The following is a 15,660-nucleotide window of genomic DNA, read 5'->3' on the forward strand; positions in this document are numbered from 1 at the left end:
ATTGAAAGTAATGGCAAAAACTGCAATTACTTTTGCACCAACCTAACTTTTTTTTTTCGTTTTCCCTTGAGATGGAGTTTTGCTCTTGTTGCCCAGGCTGGAGTGCAGTGGCATGATCTTGGCTCACTGCAACCTCTACCTCCTGGGCTCAAGCGATTCTCCTGCCTCAGCCTTCCAAGTAGCTGGGACTACAGGTGCCCACCACCACACCCGGATAATTTTTTTGTATTTTTAGTTGAGATGGGGTTTCACCATGTTGACCAAGCTGGTCTCAAACTCCTGACCTCAGGTGATTCACCTGCCTCAGCCTCCCAAAGTGCTGGGATTACAGGCGTCAGCCACTGTGCCCGGCTGCACCAACCTAATATTTTTATGTGAGTTTTACCTCAATTTAAACAAAACAAAACGAGGAGCAACATAAAAAAAAAAAAAAAAAAAAAAAAAAAGCAATGGCTCTTCCATACCAGGGACCACCGTGAGGCTGTGACAAGTCAAGATATAGGTGTTTTGTTTTTTGAGACAGGGTCTCACTTTGTCACCCAGGCTGGAATGCAGTGAGTGGCATGATCTTGGCTCAATGCAACCTCCGCCTCCCAGGTTCAAGCGATCCTCCCACCTCAGCCTCCTGAATAGCCAGGATTATAGGAACACACCACAACACCCAGATAATTTTTCTATTTTTAGTAGAGACAGGGTTTCGCCACGTTGGCCAGTCTTGAACTCCAAGGCTCAAGCTATCTGCCTGCCTTGACCTCCCAAAGTGCTGGGATTACAGGTGTTAGCCACCATGCCCGGTGTTTAATTTTTTGTTTTGTTTTGTTTTGCTTTTTTTTGAGACAGGGTCTCACTCTGTCACCCAGGCTGGAGTTCAGTGGCTCTATCTCTGCTCACTGCAACCTCTGCCCCCTGAGTTCAAGTGATTCTCCCACCTCAGCCTCCCAAATAACTGGGATTACAGGCGCGCATCACCACACCCAGCTAATTTTTTGTATTTTTTGGTAGAGATGGGGTTTTGCCACGTTGGCCAGGCTGGTGTCGAACTCCTGACCTCAAGTGATCTGCCTGCCTGGGCCTCCCAAAGTGCTGGGATTACAGGTGTGAGCCACTGCACCCAGCTGGTGTTTACTTTTTGATGCAGAAACATGTTCACAGTATGTTAGTAAGTGAAAAAGAAGCAGGTCACAAAACTAGAGAATATAGTTGCTTTTTTTTCCTTCAAAATATGTCTACATTTTTACAAAGGTGTAGAAAAACATCTGAAAGGAATAACTAAAATATCTTTGCTTTTGGTTTCCTTGTATGTTCTAATTTTTTATTTTTTGAGACGGAGTCTCAGCTCTGTCACCCAGGCTGGAGTACAATGGTGCAATCTTGGCTCACTGCAAGCTCTGCCTCCCGGGTTCACACCATTCTCCTGCCTCAGCCTTCCGAGTAGCTGGGAGGCACCCGCCACCAGGCCCGGCTAATGTTTTGTATTTTTTAGTAGAGACGGGATTTCACTGTGTTAGCCAGGATGGTCTCGATCTCCTGACCTCGTGATCTGCCCACCTCGGCCTCCCAAAGTGCTGGGATTACAGGCGTGAGCTACCGCACCCGGCCTCTAGTTTTTTAAATAATAAAAAAGCATTCCTGTGTAACCAAAACACATACTAATCAGGGAGACAGATGATTGCTTAAAGAAATTCACCCTGTTCCCTGTGAGGCCCTTAAGAGACTCATCACGCATCTGCCGGCCCAGGGCTCAGCATCAGAATTCTGCTTTCCTAAGGGGAGGTACAGGAGTGGAGGGGACAGGAGGGTGCAGGTCTCATGGCCGGGGCGCGGCTGTGTCCTGTCTTCTGTGACTCCCTGTCTCCAAGCCAAGGTCCCCTGAGGACCTTGTTCCTTGCCGTTCCCGCTGAAAGATTTGAGGGGAGGAAGCAGCTTTCACGGGATCCTTGTCCTGTGCTGACCTGTCTCCCACCAGCAGAAGCAGCTCCAGATGGAGAAGAGGCCAAGCCGGCCCTTGGAGGCTGAGATTGCATCCCTCACCCGAGCTGGACACCCCTCCTTGAGGCCAGGCCCCAGGCCTCGGCTCTACGGGTGGGGCCCCGGGGTTCCCAGAGCTCCCACTGCTGCCAGATTTCACAGCTGGGCTGCTGGCGAGAAAAAGTTTTTTTTTTTTTTTTTGAGATGGAGTTTTGCTCCTGTTGCCCAGGCTGGAGAGCAAAGGAGAGATCTTGGCTCACTGCAATCTCGGCCTCCCGGGTTCAAGCGATTCTCTTGCCTCAGCCTCCTGAATAGCTGGGATTACAGGCATTAGCCACCATGCCGGTTAATTTATGTATTTTTAGTAGAGGTAGGGTTTCACCATGTTCGTCAGGCTGGTCTCAAACTCCTGACCTCAGGTGATCTGCCTGCTTTGGCCTCCCAAAGTGCTGGGATTACAGGTGTGAGCCACCGTGCCCAGTTGACAGAAACTTTCTTCGGATCCCAGTAAACCCAAGGCTCTCCTGTTGGAAGCTGGCCCCTCCTCTCCAAGGGCCAGGTTATTAAATGCGGCAAATGGGGACCCGGAGCTGCACTGCGGCCAGGAGAGCATCTGTGGATTTAATTATCAGACAAAAAGAAGGGCTTGGACATTCTTCTGGCAAAATGGCACGTCCTGGGCTGGGCCCCAGGGACCCTGATGGCTTCATGAGTTTTCGTGTGTGAGCATGTTATACATCCATGTTAGATTGTTGGATAAAATATAGGACACTCCGTGAAACTGAATTTCAGATAAATGAAATAGTGTTTTAGTATACATATGTCCCAAATAATGCATCCTGCATATTGATTTGCTAAATCTGGCAGAATACATGTAAATTTGTGCATTCAAGAGAACATGCAGGCATATGAGTGTGTACAGCAGTGCAAGAACACACATATGGCTGGGCGCAGTGGCTCACGCCTGTAATCCCAGCACTTTGGGAGGCCGAGGCGGGTGGATCACAAGGTTAGGAGATCGAGATCATCCTGGTTAACACGGTGAAACCCCATCTCTACTAAAAATACAAAAAAAAAAAATTAGCCAGGTGTGGTAGTGGGCGCCTGTAGTCCCAGCTACTCAGGAGGCTGAGGCAGGAGAATGGTGTGAACCCAGGAGGCGGAGCTTGCTGTAAGCAGAGATCACGCCACTGCACTCCAGCCTGGGCGACAGAGCGAGACTCCATCTCAAAAAAAAAAAAAAAAAAGAAAAGAAAAGAAAGAAAGAAAAAAAGAAAAAAGAATACACATATGTATAAGCATCTGTGCATGGCCAGGCGCGGTGGCTCATGCCTGTAATCCCAGCACTTCGGGAGGCCGAGGCAGGCAGATCACCTGAGGTCAGGAGTTCAAGACCAGCCTGGCCAACATGGTGAAACCCCATCTCTACTAAAAATACAAAAATTAGCTGAGTGTGGTGGTGCACGCCTGTAATCCCAGCTACTTGGGAGGCTGAGGCATGAGAATCGCTTGAACCCGGGAGGTGGAGGTTGCAGTGAGCCAACATCTGCACCACTGCACTCCAGCCTGGGCAACAGAGCAAGAACCTGTCTCAGAAAAAAAACAAAAGTATTTGTGCATGAATGTAGGTAAAGCTAAGCGTGTACGTATACACATGGATGTGTATGTACCAGAACAGTGTGTGGACAGGTTTTTCTGTATGTGTACCAGGAGGGTCAGGGAAGGGGATGGCAGGAGCTAGAAAAACCCAGGAACTCCCAGACCCACGGCCATCTGTCTCCAGGAAGAAACAGGACATCTGGCCCTGGCTTTTGGCCCATGGTGAAAGGTGCATTTTATATCTAGGTGCATGTATAAATGTAACCGTGTGCAAATACGGACAAGTGTGTTTTCATGTTTGCATCTGCATGTGTGCATGCATGAAGTTTAGATATGGAAATACCTGTGGATAAGTATGGAGGGACTACTGAAGGACTATCGAAGCTGGAGGGACGCTTAGAGATCTCACGTACATAATTTTACATATGAGGAGAACAAGGCCAGCGGCTGAGACTGTGTGTGTGAGTGAGTGTGGGCTCAGGCTCCTCCGGGAAGCATCAGGGCTCTCGGAGCATCATCTCACCCCCCGCCGACTGCCCCGTGATTATCACGCTTATTTCACACGTGAGGAAAAGTCAGGTGGGGTGAGGCCAGGGCACCAACCTGCGAGGGGCTGCCTGGGCCACATGGGGTCACATGTGGCTTACATAAACGGCATGGGCCAAAGCCGGTGCCAGATGTTCTGTTTCTTCCTAGAGACAGATGGCGGCGGATGTGGGAGTCGGAGGATTTTTCTAGCTCCTGCCATCCCCTTCCCTGACCCTCCTGGATTTTCCCCAGGCAGGGAAGGGCTGGGGAGTCGGGAGCTTTGTCCTGGTGAGAATTGCCTTGGCCTGGGAAGCTGCTTCCCTTGGGCAGGGCCTCAGGAAGCCATGATGGGGTCCATGCTGACGCGTCTCCTCCAGGATGGACTCCTCGCACAGTGCTCTTCCTACAGGGCCCAGAAGCAGAGTGGCCAGACCAGTGGCATAGTGTAGGTCATGCCCCGGAGCAGTGCTCTGCACTGTAGATCTGTCCCCAGGTTTGGCTGGAGTGTGTTCAATCTTGCCACCGCCTCCCAGCCTTGCTATTCCTGTGGGCACAGGTGACAGCCAGTCAACCTGTGCTTCCAGGGCTGCCATAACAAAGGACCACAGACTGGGGGCCTTAAACAAGACATTGACCTGCTGGAAGTTCTGAGGCTGGAAGTTCGAGATTGCGGTATCAGCAGGGTGACTTTCCCAGGAGGCCCCTCTTCTTGGCTTGTGCATGGCCGCCTTCTACTCAAATCTTCCTGTTGCCTTCCTTCTGTGACTATCCTGTCTTAATCTCCTTTCTTCTTCTTTTTTTATTTGGGGTGGGGGGACAGATTTTTTTTTTTCTTTCTGTTGCCTAGGCTGGAGTGCATGGCACAATCTTAGTTCACTGCAACCTCCACCTCCAGGGTTATTCAAGCAATTCTCCTGCATCAGCCTCCCGAGTAGCTGGGATTACATGCACACACCACCACACCCAGCTATTTTTTGTATTTTTAGTAGAGATGAGGTTTTGCCATGCTGGCCAGGCTGGTCTCAAACTCCTTAGCTCAGGCAATCTGCCTGCCTTGGCCTCCTAAAGTGTTAGGCTTACAGGCGTGAGCCACCACGCCCGCCCAGGAATGTATCCTAAGGAAATAATCACAGATACGCACAAAGATGGACCATATTTCTATTGTGGTGTGGTTTATAGCTGTGAAGAACTGTTTTTGCAGCCTTGACCTCTTGTTTTCAAGGTATCCTCCCACCCCAGCCTCCTGAGTAACTGGGACTACAGGTTCACCCACCATGCCCAGCTTATTTTATTTATTTTATTTTATTTTATTTTATTTTATCTTAGACAGAGTCTCACTCTGTTGCCCAGGCTGGAATGCAGTGACGCCATCTCAGCTCACTGCAACCTCTGCCTCCCAGGTTCCAGCGATTCTTCTGCCTCAGCCTCCTGAGTAGCTGGGATTACAGGCACCCGTCATCATGCCTGGCTAATTTTTTTATGTGTATTTTTGTAGAGACAGGGTTTCACTATGTTGGCCAGGCTGGTTTTGAACTCCTGACCTCAGGTGATCCGCCTCCCTCGGCCTCCCAGAGTGTTGTGATTACAGGTGTGAGCCACCGCACTTGGCCTGTTTTGGTTTTTTAGTAGAGATGAGGTTTCACTATGTTCTCAAACTCCTGGGCTCAAGTGATCCTCCCACCTTGGCCCCCTAAAGTGCTAGGATTATAGGTGTGAGCCACTGCGTTTGGGGGCCATGAAAAGCGTTGAGAAGCCTAACAGAAAAGCAAGAGAGAGCCCTGGGCACACAGCCCCCTCGAGAAGGCAGGCAGGGCCCCACCTCACGGTGTGGGTCACAGAGCTTCACAACCTGCATTTCCAGCCATGTGGATTTGGGGGCCATCCACCCATCCGATACTGGTTAAGAAGGTGATCAGGGCTCAGCGCAAGGGAATACTGTAGGTGAGGATGAAAACTACAGGGAGAGAGGTCTATAGTATGTGGAAGAGCAGATTAGCACACAGCATGGAGAATTTCCCTATTCAGAATGCATGTGTGTGTACATGCATAAGAATTTGGATTGGGGGCCAGGTGCAGTGGCTCATGCCTGTAATTCCAGCACTTTGGGAGCCCAAGGCAGGAGGATCACTTGAGGTCAGGAGTTCGAGACCAGCCTGGGCAACATGGTGAAACCCCGTCTCTACTAAAAATTAAAAAAATCAGCTGGGCATGATGGCAGGTGCTACAGGAGAATCACTTGAACCTGGGAGGCAGAGATTGCAGTGAGCTGAGATTGCGTCACTGCATTCCAGCCTGGGCAACAGAGCAAGATTCCATCTCAAAAAAAAAAAAAACAAAAACAAAAACAAAAATTGGATTGGGCCAGGCGATGTGGCTCACACTTATAATCTTAGCATTTTGGGAGGCCAAGGCGGGAGAATTGCTTGAGCCCAGGAGTTGAAGACCAGCATGGGCAACAGAGCTAGACCTTATCTCTACAAAAATTTTTTTAAAATTAGGCTTGGGTGCGGTGGCTTATGCCTGTAATCCCAGCACTTTGGGAGGCTGAGGTGGGCAGATTATCTGAGGTCAGGAGTTCGAGACCATCCTGGCCAGCATGGTGAAACCCTGTCTCTAATAAATATACAAAAATTAGCCGGGCGTGGTGGCAGGCGCCTGTAATCCCAGCTACTAGGGAAGCTGAGGCAGGAGAATCGCTTGAACCTGGGAGGCAGAGGTTGCAGTGAGCCAAGATTGTGCCAATAGACTCCAGCCTGGGCAATAGAGTGAGACTCTGTCTCAAAAAAAAAAAAAAAAAAAGAAGAAGAAAGAAAAAGAAAAGAAATTGACTTCTCGGCCGGGCGCGGTGGCTCAAGCCTGTAATCCCAGCACTTTGGGAGGCCGAGACGGGCGGATCACGAGGTCAGGAGATCGAGACCATCCTGGCTAACACGGTGAAACCCCGTCTCTACTAAAAAATACAAAAAACTAGCCGGGCGAGGTGGCGGGCGCCTGTAGTCCCAGCTACTCGGGAGGCTGAGGCAGGAGAATGGTCTAAACCCGGGAGGCGGAGCTTGCAGTGAGCTGAGATCCGGCCACTGCACCCCAGCCTGGGCGACAGAGCAAGACTCTGTCTCAAAAAAAAAAAAAAAAAAGAAATTGACTTCTCGCAGTTCTGGAGGCTGGAAAGTCCAGGATTAAGGTGCCCACAGATTTGGCGTCTGGTGAGGGTCCACCCTCAGGTTCACACAGGGGGCCTTCTCATTGCGTCCTCACCTCGGGGAAGGGGAAGGGGTCTCTCTGGAGCCTCTTGTTTTTTAGACAGAGCCTTGCTGTGTCACCCAGGCTGGAGTGCAATGGCGCTATCTCAGCTCACTGCAACCTCCGTCTCCTGGCTTCAAGCGATTCTCCTGCTTCAGCCTCCTGAGTAGTTGGGATTACAGGCATGCCCCACCCTGCCCAGCTGATTTTTGTATTTTTAGTAGAGACAGGGTTTTGCCATGTTGGCCAGGCTGGTCTCAAACTCCTGACCTCAAGTGATCCGCCCACCTCAGCCTCCCAATACCAGCATGAGCCACAGCGACCGGCCTCCGGAGCCTTTTTCGTAAGGGCACTAATCCCATCGTGTGGGCTCCACCCTCACGACCTAATCACCCCAAAAGCCCCATCTCTTCATACCCTCGTGTTTTGGTTGGGATTTCTTTTTTTCTTTTTTTTTTTTTGAGACGGAGTCTCGCTCTGTCGCTCAGGCTGGAGCGAGTGGAGCGATCTCAGCTCACTGCAAGCTCCGCCTCCCGGGTTTACACCATTCTCCTGCCTCAGCCTCCCGAGTAGCTGGGACTACAGGCGCCCGCCACCTCGCCCGGCTAGTTTTTTGTATTTTTTAGTAGAGACAGGGTTTCACCGTGTTAGCCAGGATGGTCTCGATCTCCTGACCTCATGATCCGCCCGTCTCAGCCTCCCAAAGTGCTGGGATTACAGGCTTGAGCCACCGCGCCCGGCCTTGGTTGGGATTTCAATGTACAGACTGTGGGGGGCATAGACCGCAGCGGCCCCCTCTCCACAGGCCGGTGCAGAGCATCAACGCATCTTACAGATGAGGAAACCGCCCAGTGCCAGTCCTTGCCCCGATGCCTCCCTGAGCCTTTTCGGATGGGGCGGGTGGGAGCCTCACACAGGATGAGTGGGCGCTAAGCCCTGTGGCCCTCCCACCCAGAGCTGCATCTCTGTCCCTCCCTCCTCCTTCCCAGAATCCTCCTGACCAAAGCGGCAGAGAGCGGAGCTGTTTGCAGCCTGCCTGTCCCCGCCCTGCCCTCACCCCGCCCTCTTTGACCTTGAGATGGGTTCCTTGAGCCAACGTCTCTTTCCTGGGGCTGGATGGGGACAAACCCGGGGTCCCTCCCTCTCTTAGGAGTTGAACCACAGTGACCAGGAGCCCAGGAGCGCGGAAGCCCTGTGGTTGCTATGGAGATGGGAGCGGGTTTGCAGAGGGAGCTGTGTGATTAGGTGGCATTTGCGTCTGTAGAAGGAGGCAGAGCGACACCCTCGCCACCCCTGAGAGGTGCTTACGCCTTGGATGCTCTTATGAGAGCTTTCCAGAAAAGCCAGGCTCACGGGGGTAGGAATGGAGATTCCTCCCCACACCTCCACCCTGCCCCTTCCCCTCAAACACCCAGGTACCCAGGCAAACTGTGGCCAGCGGACAGGTGCCATCATGACATGGGTGAGCTGCCTGCCTGGAGGTTCTCCAGGTCCCTCCTGTCACCCACCTGTCCAAGCCCCAGAGCGTCCCTAAATGCCCAGGGAACACTCAGGGTCCTTTCCAGGGGAAAGTGGCCTAAGCAGCTCATTCTCCAGCAACCCTCTGCACCAGGCTGGGTGGTCCCATTGCCCTGTCTCCGACCCTCACAACTGTGCAAGCCAAGTATTAGCCCCATTTCACAGGCGGAGAAGCTGAGGCTCAGAAGGGTCAGCAATCTGTCAGGGCCAGAATCTGAACCCAGGTCTGCCCGACTCCCGTGTATGTGCTCCTTCCCTCACACTAGCCAGCCCAGCCCAGCTCCAGCCTGGCCCCCTCAGCCTACCCTGGGTTTCTAGCCAGTGACCCTCCCAAAGCACAGAGCTGAGGCTCAGAGAGACACGTGGCTGGACATGCAGAGAGTGAAGCTCTGTGGCCCACAGCTGGAGGAGGACCCTGCCTGCCACCTCAAGGGGGCTGTGTGTTCAGGGCTGTGTGCTCAAGGCTCTCCCTTGCTTCTCCCCACTACTCCACGAGCCGGCCTTTCTGCTTAAAAAGAGAGCCCCGGCCAGGAGTGGGGCTCATGCCTGTAATCCCAGCACTTTGGGAGGACGAGACAGGCAGATTACTTGAGGTCAGGAGTTCAAGACCAGCCTGGCTCATGTGGTGCAACCTGGTTTCTACTTAAAAATACAAAAATTAGCTGGGTGTGATGGCACATACAGGGAGTCCCAGGTACTCGGGAGGCCATGGCAGGAGAATCCCTTGAACCTGGGAGGCAGAGGTTGTAGTGAGCCAAGATCACACCACTGCACTCTAGCCTGGGTGACAGAACGAGACTCTGTCTCAACAAACAAACAAACAAAAAACCCAAAAAACAAAAAATTGGGGGGTAGGCGCAGTGGTTTATGCCTGTAATCTCAGCACTTTGGGAGGCGGAGGCAAGTGATCACATGAGGTCAGGAGTTCGAGACCAGCCTGACCAACATGGTGAAACCGCATCTCTACTAAAAATACAAAAAGTTAGGCTGGGTGTGGTGGCTAACACCTGTAATCCCAGCACTTTGGGAGGCTGAGGTGGGCGGATCACGAGGTCAGGAGATCGAGACCATCCTGGCTAACATGGTGAAACCCTGCCTCCATTAAAAATGCAAAAAAATTAGCCGTGCGTGGTAGCGGGCGCCCGTAGTCCCAGCTACTCAGGAGGCTGAGGCAGGAGAATGGCGTGAACACGGGAGGCGGAGCTTGCAGTGAGCTGAGATCGCACCACTGCACCCTAGCCTGGGTGACAGAGCGAGACTCCATCTCTAAGAAAAAAAAAAATTAGCTGGGCATGGTGACACTGTCTGTAGTCTCAGTTACTTGGGAAGCTGAGGTAGGAGAATGGCTTGAACCCAGGAAGTAGAGATTCCAATGAGTTGAGACTGGGCCACTGCACTCCAGACTGGGCGACAGAGTGAGATGCTGTCTCAAAAAAGGAAAAAAAAAAAAAAAAAAAAAAAGAGACCCCCCCCCCACCTGCACAGACCCTGCCCAACATGCTATGCTGCAGGTGTCCTCCAGACCCAGACTCCTTGACCAGATCAGAACTGAAGACAAGCCACGCATTTCCCGAGGTTTGCCACGCTCCTGCTCCTTAGACCTTCACGGCTCCTGCTTGGGGGCGAAATGACACATTGAAGACCACCCTTTCCATTTTCCATAGTCATGATTCCTGCAGGCCGTCTCCGGGCTCCCATTCTGTATTCTGGGAAGTGTTTACATTGGCCATGACAGCTGAGGTGGTGAGGCGGTGACGCTGGGTGGGTGGGGTGGGAAGGAAGAAACTGGGGTGGCCGGAGGGCGTGGGGCAAAATCAGGGTTAGCACCAGGCTCCAGGGATCCCAGCTGGTGCAGAGAAGGCCGAAATCCACAGGGCTGGGTCTGTCTGATGGCAGGAGAGGGTGTGGGTGGGAACAAGCAGGGGTGGAGGGGGTGTTACCTTTGTAGAGACCTCTTGGGGTCACATAAGGACGGAGCAGGCGCCGTTCCTGCCACACCCAACTTGCAGCCCAGGGTGAGGCCCACGGAGTCTGGCCAAAGACCGCCGGAGACAGCACAGGCAGCCGCCTGGCGTGGTGGGATTTGGTTCTGTTTAAAAAATAGAAAAACAAGTCACCCCCACCCCGCCTCCCTGCGCCTGTCACTTCACCAGCTCAGCCTCATTCCGAGGCTGCCGGGCACCCTGCGTTTCTGTCTTCCGGAGGGCTTCTCTGCGCTGGGGCCACTCAGGCCCGGTTTCTGATCCCGGCTCCACCATATCCGAGCTGGGCAACCTTACGGAGATGGGTTTCCCTCTCTGAGCCTCAGTTTCCTCATCTGTAAAATAGGGATAAGGTCATCACAATGACGCCTATGGAAGACATAACACAAGCCAGGCCCGGGGGAGGTGTGAGCCCCACTCTTCACTCCTCCCCTCAAATCATGGCTGAGAACGGAATGTCAATTCTAAGAAGAGGGTGCTTTCCAAGAGGCTAGGAACGAGAGGGAGAGCAGAGATCTGGGATCTGGGGGCTGGAGAAGGAGATGATACCAACTCTACACAGATTCTCAGAAGGGTAGAAGAGGCCAGCACGCCTCTGGTAACCAAATCAAGAAACAGCATCCCTCATGGGCATTGATGCCAGAATCCAGAACACATTCTTTGTCCAATCCAACCCAGCCATATTTAGAAGGGAAATGCCCCAGGGTGTGTCAGGGTGTGTCTCAGGTATGCAGAAGTGGCTACCATTCAAAAATCATTTATAGGCCGAGGGCGGTGGCTCAAGCCTGTAATCCCAGCACTTTGGGAAGCCGAGATGGGCGGATCACGAGGTCAGGAGATCAAGACCATCCTGGCTAACATGGTGAAACCCCGTCTCTACTAAAAAAATACAAAAAACTAGCCGGGCATGGTGGCGGGCGCCTGTAGTCCCAGCTACTCGGGAGGCTGAGGCAGGAGAATGGCGTAAACCCGGGAGGCGGAGCTTGCAGTGAGCTGAGATCCGGCCACTGCACTCCAGCCTGGGCGACAGAGCGAGACTCCATCTCAAAAAAAAAAAAAGAGAAAAAAAAAATCATTTATAATTCACCATAAAAAATGAAATGGGCATGTCAATCACCAGGCGCGGTGGCTCACGTCTGCGGTCCTAGCACTATGGGAGGCCAAGGCAGGAAGACTGCTTGAGGCTAGGAGACCAGCCTGGGCAACATAGTGAGACCCCATCCCTACAAAAATAAAAATAGACTGGGTGTGATGGCTCACGCCTGTAATCCCAACACTTTGGGAGACTGAGGCAGGCAGATTACCTGAAGTCAGGAGTTCCAGACCAGCCTGGTCAACACGGCAAAACCTTATCTCTACTAAAAATACAAAAAAAATTAGCTGGGCGTCATGGTGCATGCTTGTAGTCGCATCTACTTGGGAGGCTGAGGTATGAGAATCTATTGAACCTGGGTGGCAGAGGTTGCAGTGAGCTATTGCACCACTGCACTCCAGCCTGGGTGACAGAATAAGACTCTAGCTCCATTTAAAAAAAAGTAAAAAAAGAAAAAGAAAAAGAAAAATATTAGCCGGTGTGGTGGTGCACACCTGTAGCTATGTGGGAGGCTGAGGCGGGAGGATCGTTTGAGCCCAGGAGTTTGAGACTGCAGTGAAATGTGATCATGCCCCTGGACTGCAGTCTGCAGAGTGAGACCCCAACTCTTCTTCTTCTTTTTTTTTTTTCTCAGGTAGCATCTTGCTCTGTCACCCAGGCTGGAGTGCAGTGGTTCAATCTCAGCTCACTTCAACCTCCGCCTCCTGGTTCAAGCAATTCTTGTGCCTCAGCCTCCCGAGTAGCTGGGACTACAGGCATGCGCCACCATGCCTGGCTAATTTTTGTATTTTTAGTAGAGATGGGGTTTCTCCATGTTGGCCAGGCTGGTCTCGAACTCCTGACCTTAGGTAATCCACCCACCTTGGACTCCCAAAGTGCTGGGATTACAGGCGTGAGCCCCTGTGCCTGGCCAAGAGACCTCAACTCTTGAAAAGGAAAAAAAAAAAAAAAAAAAAAATGGAGCAGTTATTGGCTTTACTCAGCAAAGTGCATTCCCCATGCCGGAGCAGGTACACACCATCTCTCTTGTTCCATGGTGGGAACTGGAAGCTGTCAACCAATGCACAGCCGCGTCGATCTCCCCACCCAGGCTCTGTCCAGCAACAAGGCAGGGTGGCAAGTCCTGAAGGAGTCCCGGCCTCCTCCCTGTTCTCTGAGGCTCTGCTCTTGCAGGTGCCCCCAGAGGGGTCATCCGGGACCTGAGGGTGGCAGCTCTTCCCACGGCCCTTGGGTCTTCATGGAAAGGGGCTGCAGAGTGATGGTTCTGGAGACATGTCGGTGTCTGAGAGTGATGAAGTCCAGGTAAAGTCTTGGAAGAGTCAGAGCCTGGGTCTGCCTTGTGCTAACGGCCATGTCAGCACAGCGTGTCCCAGTTCCTTCCTTGCCACCAGGGACAACAACACCAGGAGCCCTGCGACCAACACTGAGCATGACCGGTGATGTGTCAGGTTCGCAGGTGGAGGGCACCCCGAGTCACACATCAACCCCCCGGGGCCCCTGCCATCCCCGTGTGACAGACAACGACACCAACGCTCTGGGACGGGACATCAGCACCGCTCATTGTCCTGAGCCAGCACCAGCTGCCGCTGCCATCACACAGGATATGGTTCCCAGGCAGCACACCGACTGCCTTCCAGGAGGCTCTCCCCTTCACCGTGTGCCAGGCGCTCTTGGGGCTCCACTGGCCCCTGCAAGCTTTAGAGGGCTTGCCCAGAGCCCTCCACCCTTCAGAAACCCCTCCTGATCCTGAGGACTCCAGAGACCACCCAGCCACCTCCTGCAGAGCCAGAAAAACCCTGGGGATCTATGTCCCTGCTGGGGATACGGGCTCTGGACAGCAGAAGCTGTCCCCAGCGCACACCTGGAGCTGGATCTGCGGTGGATGACAGATTCCAGAGAGCGGGGGCAAAGGGAGAAAGAAGACACCCTTACCCTTCTTCTCAGCACCTTGGAAAGGCACCGCCATGAGCACCGTGGGAATGGGCAGAAGCTACTTTAACCCGCCAGGGTTTAGGAGTGGATGCTGGGTTTTTTTTGTTGTTGTTTATTTCTTTGTTTTTCCCGAGACAGAGTCTCGCTCTGTCACCCAGGCTGGAGTGCAGTGGTGCAATCTCGGCTCACCGCAACCTCTGCCTCTTGGGTTCAAGTGATTCTCCTGCCTCAGCCTCCCGAGTAGCTGGGACTACAGGCGTGCACCACCATGCCTGGCTAATTATTTGTAATTTTAGTAGAGACGGGGCTTCATCATGTTGGCCAGGCTGGTCTCGAACTCCTGACCTCAAGTGATCTGCCCACCTTGGCTTTCCAAAGTGCTGTGATTACAGGTGTGAGCCACTACACCTGGCCAAGATTAGATACTGGAGGTTTGCTTTGTGGTGACCCGGCTGGACCCAGTGCTCCTGAGCTCCCCTCAGAGCAAAGACCAGGTGCAGATTCCCTGCACCCTCAGTAGGCCTGGACGTGCAGGAGGCTTCAGACAGAAAAGCAGGGCTTTGCAAGGGCGGGCAGGGTCTTGGATCCTGTCTGCAGGGGCATTGGCCCTGAACAGACCACCACTGTCAAGGATGTGGAATCTCTGCAACAGGGGGGCAGGGCCTGTAGACCTGCAGGCTGGACCTGGGACACCCAACTGCCTGTTGTCATTGACAGGCCGGCCCCTTTGTGGCAGCCCTACCCTCGGATGGCAGTGCAGCTGTATCCCTGCCCTGTCCCGGTGAGGCCAGCTACGAGGGGAAGATGTGTTTCTCCCCAAAAGCGTCCTGTGGGTTACGTACTGAATTGGTCCTCCCAGAAAGAGATGCTGAAGCTCTAATTCCCAGTGTCTATGGCTGTGATCTTCTTTGGAAATAGGGTCTTTGTAGGTGTGACTAAGATGTGGGGCTGGGCGCAGTGGCTCACTCCTCTAATCCCAGCACTTTAGGAGGCTGAGGTGAGAGGATCACCTGAGGTCAGGAGAGTGAGACCAGCCTGGCCAACATGATGAAACCCCATCTCTACTAAAAATACAAAAAAATTAGCCGGGCACGGTGGCACATGCCTGTAATCCCAGCTACTTGGGAGGCTGAGGCAGGAGAATCCCTTGAACCCAGGAGGTGGAGGTTGCAGTGAACTAAGATCATGTCACTGCACTCCAGCCTGGGCAACAAGAGCGAAACTCCATCTCAAAAAAAAAAAAAAAAGATGTGGGTTAAGATGAAGTTATACTAGAGTAGGATGGACCATAAGCCAGTATGACTGTTATTCTTATAGGAAGGGGACCATAGACAGTGACAGGAAGACAGACACAACACAGGGAGAAGGCCTTGTGGGAACAGAGGCAGAGAGTGGCGGGATGCGGCTGAGAGCCAAGGAACACTGAGGCTGGCCGGCCACCGCCAGGGAGACTGGCTCCCACCCTACTGTGCTGCCTCCTGGCTGGGCAACCTTGGGCAAGTCTCAGGGCCTCAATTTTCCCATCTATGGAAAAGGCATGTTGATCACCTCACATCAGAGGGCTGCTGAGAGCCGCAGACGAGCGCTCACACTCAAAGTGAGGTTAGGGGAGCTCAGGGTGTCCCCAGGCCTCCTGCTGACCTGTGATAGGACCCAAGGGCTCTTGCCTCCTGGCCCTCACCCCTTTCCTCCCTCTGCCTAGAACATTCTTCCCCTCTTTCCTGGCTCCCTCCACCCATTCCCTCCATCTGGGCTCAGATTTCCCTTTCTGGGACCCATGCACTGACGCCCCAAGGCTGG

The 15,660-nt window shown here is 52.9% G+C and overlaps 1 long non-coding RNA gene across 1 annotated transcript in view; it reads left to right on the forward strand.

Annotated features, from left to right (window-relative positions):
- Nucleotides 1-1,059, forward strand: part of LOC144335026 (uncharacterized) — a 109,137-nt gene extending 108,078 nt beyond the window's left edge. Inside the window, exon 3 of the long non-coding RNA XR_013405406.1 lies at nucleotides 481-1,059. This is a non-coding gene — a long non-coding RNA (uncharacterized LOC144335026). The remainder of the gene's footprint in view (nucleotides 1-480) is intronic.
- Nucleotides 1,060-15,660: the final 14,601 nt, after the last annotated feature.

The sequence above is a fragment of the Macaca mulatta genome, chromosome 15 (genome assembly GCF_049350105.2).
Source record: "Macaca mulatta isolate MMU2019108-1 chromosome 15, T2T-MMU8v2.0, whole genome shotgun sequence".
NCBI classification, from domain to species: domain Eukaryota; kingdom Metazoa; phylum Chordata; class Mammalia; order Primates; family Cercopithecidae; genus Macaca; species Macaca mulatta.